Here is an 8,428-nt window from a genome sequence, read left to right on the forward strand (position 1 = left end):
GTTCCTAAAGAGAGCTGCTTGGATGGTCAGGTTTCTGCTGCACGATGGTGCTTGCTTTTCCAGCAATCGGAAAAATCAATATCCTGGGCCTTCTACTTGCAGAGGTCTTTCTTGTACAGTAGGTGAGGGCTATGCTGCTGCCCTTAGAAAAGGAGATTGAATTGTTTTTGCAGTAGTGGTGTTCGGTTGTAATGAACCTACCACACTCTCTTGTCTAGTCTGTCCATCAACAATACACACTGTTAATAATGTTGGTATTTAAACGCTTACTATGTGCAGAGCACTGTTCTAAGCACTGGGGCAGACACAGGGAATCAGGTTGCCCCACGTGGGGCTCACAGTATTAATCGACATTTTACATATGAGGTAAATGAGGCACAGAGAAGTTAAGTGACTTGCCCACAGTCACACAGCTGACAAATGGTGGAGTCGGGATTCGAACCCATGACTTGACTCCAAAGCCCGTGCTCTTTCCACTGAGCCACGCTACTTCTTGTTAAACAGTGGGTTGAGATAAAGGTGGTGCCTGTGGCCATGGAACATAATAATAATGGTATTTTTTAAGCATTTACTATGTACCAAGCACTGTTCTAAGTACTGGGGTGGATACATACAAGTTAAACAGATTGGACACAGTCCCTGTCCAACATGGGGCTCACACTCTTAATCCCCATTTTACAGATGAGGGAACTGAGGCCCAGAGAAGTGATTTCCCATGGTCACACAGCAGATATGAGGCGGATCCAGGATGAGAACCCAGGTCCTTCTGACCCCCAGGTCCACGACCTATACATAAGTCACACTGCTTCTTTACCGAACATAAGCCCCCTTTAGCAGTAGATGCCACTGCTCCCTCATCTAGATTTTTCTACACTGTTGAGAGAGACATTCATTCATTCATTCTTTCAAAAATATTTATTGGGCACTTACTATGTACAAAACTACATCCAACTGAAGAGATAATACGCACCTTTGGACCACACTTGGTCTGCGGCTTTGGGACACAATATCCCTGAGGAACCTTTACAGTAGCAGACACTGCAAGGCTCTCATCTGTGTTTTACTCTGCCAAGAGTTTAGTACAGTGTTCTGCACACAGTAAGCACTAAAGAAATACACATGATTGAATGAGCTGGGTGATTAATTGTTTCTGAGTGAGGCATTCATTCCAGAGGACAGATCGTCAGGATCTTCATGGAAAACCAGGCTTAGACTCTGGTCGTTGAACACATCTCTGAATGCCCTCCTTAGCAGCAGTTGCTGCCTTACTCCATCCCGCTTACATACCACTGTTGAGTGAGCCATTCACAAATTCACTGATGGCCAGATAGTTGGAGATCTTTTAAGAGGTACATCTTGGAAGCGACAATATGGGAATTCCAAAAAAGAAGATCTATTGAACTACCCTCTTCTCAAAGAGTAGCCCGGGCAGATGTGGCTTATATTCTTACCAACTCACTGAGCCAGTTTCTCTTTAAGAATTTGAGTCTAAAAAATGCCAGTGATACATATATAAAAGGGAATAATTACATTTGGAAAAAAATGAACATGTCAAGAATGACTGGGTATAATAAACACTATTTAATATGCCATGTGGCCTTGCCATGGTAAAGCATTTTAACCCATTTCCACAAATTACTGTGCACATCTTGTGTTATTTAAGCCTTTAAGCATGGATCTGGAAATATAATATATTGATTTTGGAATGCATTGTGTGTCATGACTTCTAGCAAAGAGAAGATGGCTTTTTAATCATTGGCTCAGTTTCTTAAATTGAAGTTAGATGTTTTTTAGTGTTCAGTCCAATGGATGATCAAAGGAAAGCTGGAAAATAGAAATGTTTCATAATTTGGGGGGACAAATTGTTTACTTTTTTTGTAGTTAAAAAGTTCTTTTTTCCATTATAAATTTAAATGCTCATATTGATCTTTTATTTTCTAAAATAAAAGCATCTTAATGGAATAATTCAAAGGATATGTTAGTGACTGTGCAGCGCGACACTCAGGCTCTTAGCTGTATGAAGTAGCTCCAGTTGCTTGATCCTGCCTGCAGAAAAGACTTCCGTAGACGAAGGGCTGGGGAGGATTTTGAGTGACTCTAATGGATGCACTGATGCATTCCAAAGAATGCATTGTCTACCACATCATCCTCAGAGGAGAAAACAGTCACAAAGTAGAACATCGCTGAGAAAAATTGGAAAAACTCTTCTTCTTATGGGATAGGGAGTGATCGTAGATGAGAGAAAAGAGAATGGGAGACTAGCTTGGGGTGAAATTAATCACCAAGTGCCTGGAAATCATAAGGACCTGGGATTGAATTCCAGATCTGCCACTTGTCTATTGTGTTACCTCGGGCAGGTCACTTCACTTCTCTGTGCCTCAGTTACCTCATTTGTATAGTAAGGATCAAGACTGAGAGCCCTGTTTGGGACAGGGACTGTGTCCAACCTGATTCTGCTTGGTAACACCACCCCCAGTGCGGGAGAACAGTGCCTGGCACATAGTAAGTGCTAACAAATACCACGATCATTCATCATCATGCCATATTTTATTTAAATAATCACTAAAAGATATCATTTTTGTAATCCAATGTTAAAAGGGCAGGAAAATGTGTCTGTTATATTGTGCTTTCCCAAGGGCTTAGTACAGTGCATTGCACACTATAAAGCACTCAATAAATATGATTGATTAACTTGATTGATTAAAAGACTGTCAGAGAGGAAGGGACCCATTCCTAAGTGATTTCACTATTCACTGGAAAGATTGAAGGTCCTGAGATGCCCCTACCAGTGGAGAGCCAGACTCTCAGGGCCAAACTCTTTGCAGGCCACCTTTATTTTTATATTATTATTTCATCCACATCGTATCTCTTCATACCTTAACATGATTGGCTTTGGCCTGCAAACCTCCTTCCTCGGTGGGTGGTCCTTATGGGCACAACCACTCCAGGCCAAGTCAAAAGGTAAGCTGAGAGGGCCTCCTTTGGGACTGGCCAGAGATGAAGACATTCATTATATGGCTCCGAGCCCAATCCCAAATATGTCTGTCTCTGAGGATCAGGGTGCCATCCCTGGAGCAGACTATGCAGTGCTCCCAGGATCCCCCAAACCCACCTGCCCTGGGTATGTTCCTTCATTTTTCTTCTGTAATTTTTTCTTGTTTACATGCATCTAAACTTCAGATATTGCAAGAAAGCAGAAAGGCCTTATAAACTTGAAGCTATGCTTCCAGTTGTACTTATCTCATGAAGGAGGACTTTTGAGCCTCCGTGGATAGATGAAACAAAAGATCTAGAGAAAATAAATACCTGGGAAAGCAAGCCCAGTGATCAGCCGCTTCAGAATGACCTTACCTCAGCTCATCTTGCACTGGAAATGATCAAACTGTCACTTTCCTTGTGGATTGAACTGCTACTGAGAAGCAGGGTGGGTCTAGTGGGTAGAGAATGGGGTTGGGAGTCAGAAGGACCTGGGTTCTAATTCCAAATCTGCCACTTGTCTCCTGGGGTGACCTTAGACAAGTCACTTCACTTCTCTGGATCTCAGTTCCCTCATCTGTGATATGGGATTAAGAGTGTGAGCCCCTACATGGGACAGGGACTGTTCAATCTACCCCAGGGCTTAGTACCAGTCCTGGCACAGAGTAAGCACTTCATTACCTTGATTGCTATTGTTATTACTTAAAGTTTCTGAATAGCACAAGAATGTTAAAACTTGGGCGGTGACTGAAGCCAAGGCCTAACTTAACATCTGCTTCATTGATACCAGAGCAGAAAATACTTTATACAGAATTTTTTCTGTTCTGTACTTCAGAAAAAAGTGTTAGGCTCTTCTGGGCCACTTCCCAGGAGCTACAGGGTTTTCTCCAACTTTTACCTTATGGGATCTGACCCAAACCATTCTAGAATGGAAAGGACTAGGGTTCTGTCATCATAACTCACCCAAGGAAATATGTTGTCAAGGAGTGGATCTACACAGGGAAATGATCAATCCTGAATGTCATTAAACAGTTGACGTTGTGAGGTGTGGAGTAGTGTGAAATTCCTTCTAATTAAACACCTTGAGAGGAAAGATTCGTATTTTGCAAACCTGACCACAAATGCTGTACCTTGGATTGAGGCTGTCCCTTCTAAATACCTATTAATGTTCTTTTCAAGTGGTTCCCTGACGAGAGTCTGGCAAAAGTTCAGCTAAAGGAAACATTTTGACTGCTGGATAACAAATCCCTGAGGGTGTGCTGCTGAGCTGAAGGGAAGAAGGGATGATCACCTGAAGAAATACTTGTTTCAAATACTCATACGTACACTGACAAATACAAAAATGATTGCCTCTTTGCATATGTGTTAAACTTGCTAGAAGAAGGCACCCTCATTCACTGAGAAAATTTGTTCTTGAAGCTTTGCTAGGATTTGAGAGTCAAATATTTTCAAAGAACAAAGTAGTTTCCTCCTAAGGCAAAATGTTCACATTCAGGGATACGCCTGGATTTTTAGGTACAGTATAGACGACTCTAGGGGCACATTCCAACAAGCTAGCGGTGTATAAATTACCATACAGCTGCAGTGTCTCAGTGGTCCAAGATGAGATGGCCTTCTGGGGATGAGCAGTATGCTAAACTGAATCTCCGCATCCTCCGAATTCTTATTCCAACACCCCCAAGGCACCCAGGGGATCCCCTCTATAGAACAGAACCTCTCTGAAGTGACACTGATGAAGATGCCAAAAGTCACTGGTATAATAATAAAGATTATAATGATAATAATGAAAATTATAGCAACATGGCCTAGTGGAAAGGTTGACAAGCCTGGAGTCAGAGGACCTGGTTCTAATCCTCGCGCTGGCACTTGCCGTCTGTAAAATAAATGCACACTTAACAGATGAGGAAACTAAGCCACAGAGAAGTGAAATGATTTGCACAAGGTCACAAAGCAAGAAAGTAGCAGAACTGGGATTAGAACCAGGTCCTCTGATTTCCAAGCCCGTCATATTTCCACTAGGCCACATTGCAAGTGCTTAGTACAGTGCTCTGCACACAGTAAGCGCTCAATAAATGCAACTGAATGAATTGTTGGCTCCATGTGGTATCTCTTCCAAATACACATTCTACTTTCAAAAGAAATCCCATTTTGTACCTTTTGGAAATTCAGCAATAGACTGTTGGTAGTTGACAAAAGATTTTGAATCCTTTTTCTCTTTGAAGCTTCGTTTGGACAGAGGGATTGTTCAGAGAAGAAGATTCTGATTTTGCCCAGGTTGTATTTCTTCTGAGATGGGCCTCATACAGAAGCAAGCAGATTAAGCATTTATATAGCAGTGTATGATTTTAGCAAAAGCTTCTGAAATGTTCAGACAAATCCCTTTGCTCATGTGTGAGACAAAGTGACATCTAGTGTCAGTTTAGAGAAAATGAGAGCCATTAATTGGAGTAAAGATGATGAATTTCACATTCCTAGTGCACAGAGCATAGGTCTGAAAGTCAGAAGGACCTGGGTTCTAATTCCAACTCTGCCCCTGGTCTCTGGGTGATCTCAGACAAATCACTTAACTTCTCTGTGCCTCAGTTCCCTCATCTGCAAAATGGAGATTAAGAGTATGAGCTCCATGTGGAAAAGGGACTGGGTCTAACCTGATTAACCTGTATCTACCCCAGCAGTTAGAAAAGTGTCTTACACATAGTAAGTGCTTAACAAATACCATTATTATTATTATTACCACCAGGTAGAGTAACATCTAAAGTGGTTTGGGATATACATAATCAAATTCTGTTCAATAATTCCTTTGCCTGTGATAATGTACCTTAACAAGTATGGGCAGTTTGTGACTATATTGTCCTTATGTAGTTCAAAATAAGCAGGGTATGCTATATTTGTCCATAGTAGTAAATATGCTATTCATTGATGGAGAAAGTGTATTAAGATACAATTGTTATAGGAGCGCTTCAAAGTATTTAAATGAATATTCACATGCGTTATACATGATCTCTTGTCATGGTAAAATCAGAATGCTGCTAAACTCTTTAAATTAGCAGGACCCACAAACAAATTTCAATATGGAACAGTTTATAAGCAAACAGGATGTTCAAATATCCCTGATTTCAAAAAGGGACCATCAATCCCCAATCCACTTTCTCCTAAATTATCACAAGGGAAAAAGAGGAACTCTTCTGGGAAGCAAGAATAATCTTAATGCTTATTTCTTTATTCTATTAGCCCTTATACATTGCAGTTTTCAAAAATCTCTTGGTAAGAGGAGTATCTTGCCGGCCTTTTTTTATTAGAAAGATAGAAACTAAAAATTTCAGGATTTCAGTATCAAGAGGACCTCTCTACCACAAAATATAGATGCTGGGCTCAGCCTGCCAAGTTCAAAATCAATGGCACTCATTGACTGACCATTTGTATTAATGTCTGTTTCCTCCTCTAGACTCTAAACTTGGCTCAGGGGAAAGAACCTGGGCTTGGGAGTCAGAGGTCATGGGTTTGAATCCCGCCTCTGCCACTTGTCAGCTGTGTGACTGTGGGCAAGTCACTTAACTTATCTGTGCTTCAGTTCCTCATCTGTAAAATGGGGATTAACTGTGAGCCTCACGTGGGACAACCTGATGACCCTGTATCTACCCCAGCGCTTAGAACAGTGCTCTGCACATAGTAAGCGCTTAACAAATACCAACATTATTATTATTATTATTAAACTCATTCCGGGCAGGGAACATGCTTATCAACTCTGTTATACTGTACTCTCCCAAATGCTTTTTAAAGTTCTCTGCACAAAGTAAATGCTCAATAAATATTTTTGATTGATTAAATACTATTGGTTGACCACTGATTGTGAAGCACTTGGGAGAATAACACAGAGCAAGACACACATCATTCCCTACTCTCAAGGAGCGTCAGGTTATTCTTTGTTCATTCATTCATTCAATAGTATTTATTGAGCGCTTACTATGTGCAGAGCACTGTACTGAGCGCTTGGGATGAACAAGTCGGCAACAGATAGAGACAGTCCCTGCCATTTGACGGGCTTACAGTCTAATCGGGGAAGCCAGTGTGCTTTTTGTATGTGGTGGTTCCTACCTGTCCCTACAATAATAATAATAATTGTGGTACTTGTTAAGCACTTACTATGAACCAGGCACTGTTCTAAGTGCTGGAATACAGCTAATTGGGTTGGACTCAGTCCCTTTCTCACATAGGACTCTCAGTCTTAATCCCCATTTTACAGATGAGGGAACTGAGGCCCAGAGAAGTGAAGTGACTTGTACAGGGTCACAAAACAGACTAGTGGCGGGGCTGGGATTAAAACCTGGGTCCTTCTGATTCTCAGGTCCACGTTCTATACACTAGGCCATGCTGTGGGTGCAGTCAATAACTACTCTGGTCTCTCAGAGATGAAATGAACTTTCAACAACATTTAGGTGTTCTGCTGTCCATTGGCAGACTTTTTTTGCCCAGGGAACTGACGACCACCCAGCAGGATCCCACCCTAGGAATTGGAAGGGAGGAACCAATTTGAGGTAGGAGGAACCAAGATTTCTGGGGTGCTGTAACCCATATGCAACTCAACTATCAGCATAGCCTCTTTTCCACTAATTGAGCCAGGCACATAAACCCAAACCTGAAAGTATAAGCAAGAAAAGATGAGTTGGAGAAGCTATGTTAAGCCAAAGTGGGGTTTAGTAGGTTAAGAGACTTCCCAAAATAAACTACGGAGGGGACGGGGGTGCTGATTAGTTAGTGTCAAACTATTGTCTGAGAGAGACAAGTTCACTGAGCCTTAGTGTGCTCATTTCATCGTTTTCCACAACCAAGTCTATGAAACTTGTTAGGTGGTGCCTTTTTATGGTTGGTCTTTGGTGGGAGCTGTGGGTCTTCAAAACAGCCTAATGAAGGTCTTGTTGAAAGGTGGCAAGGGAATTAATGTCTGTCTTCCCCTCTAGACTGTAAATTTGTTGTGGGCAGGGAATGGTCTGCCAACTCTGTTGCACTGTATTCTCCCAAGTGTTTAGTACAGTCCTCTACACATGTCCTCTATTAATGGTACTTAAAATCACTGATGATGAACTACAGAGAAGGAAAGGAAAAACTACTTCATCCTATAGACACCATTCAGACAAGTACCTGTCTCCCTTAGTTGTTTTAAAATTGGAATGATTTTTTTCTAAATTCATAGTAATTTATTAATCCCCTTGGCCCAACCCAACTTCTTGAGATAGAACTACAGCATGCCATCGGAACAGAAAGGGTGGCAACAAAGACCAGAGCATGCTAAATACCTCCTGGGTCTCTCTCCCCTATGCCTGCATCTGCTAGGATTTGGTAAGAACTACTTTCTGTCCTCTTTACTGAAACTCCATTCTTGTTTGCCCTAAGCTCAAAATGAAGAGTAGGCTCCTATGCTTTCAAATGAGTATTTGGTATAACTGAGTAAAGG

The sequence above is a fragment of the Ornithorhynchus anatinus genome, chromosome 14, assembly GCF_004115215.2.
Source record: "Ornithorhynchus anatinus isolate Pmale09 chromosome 14, mOrnAna1.pri.v4, whole genome shotgun sequence".
Taxonomy (NCBI): Eukaryota; Metazoa; Chordata; class Mammalia; order Monotremata; family Ornithorhynchidae; genus Ornithorhynchus; species Ornithorhynchus anatinus.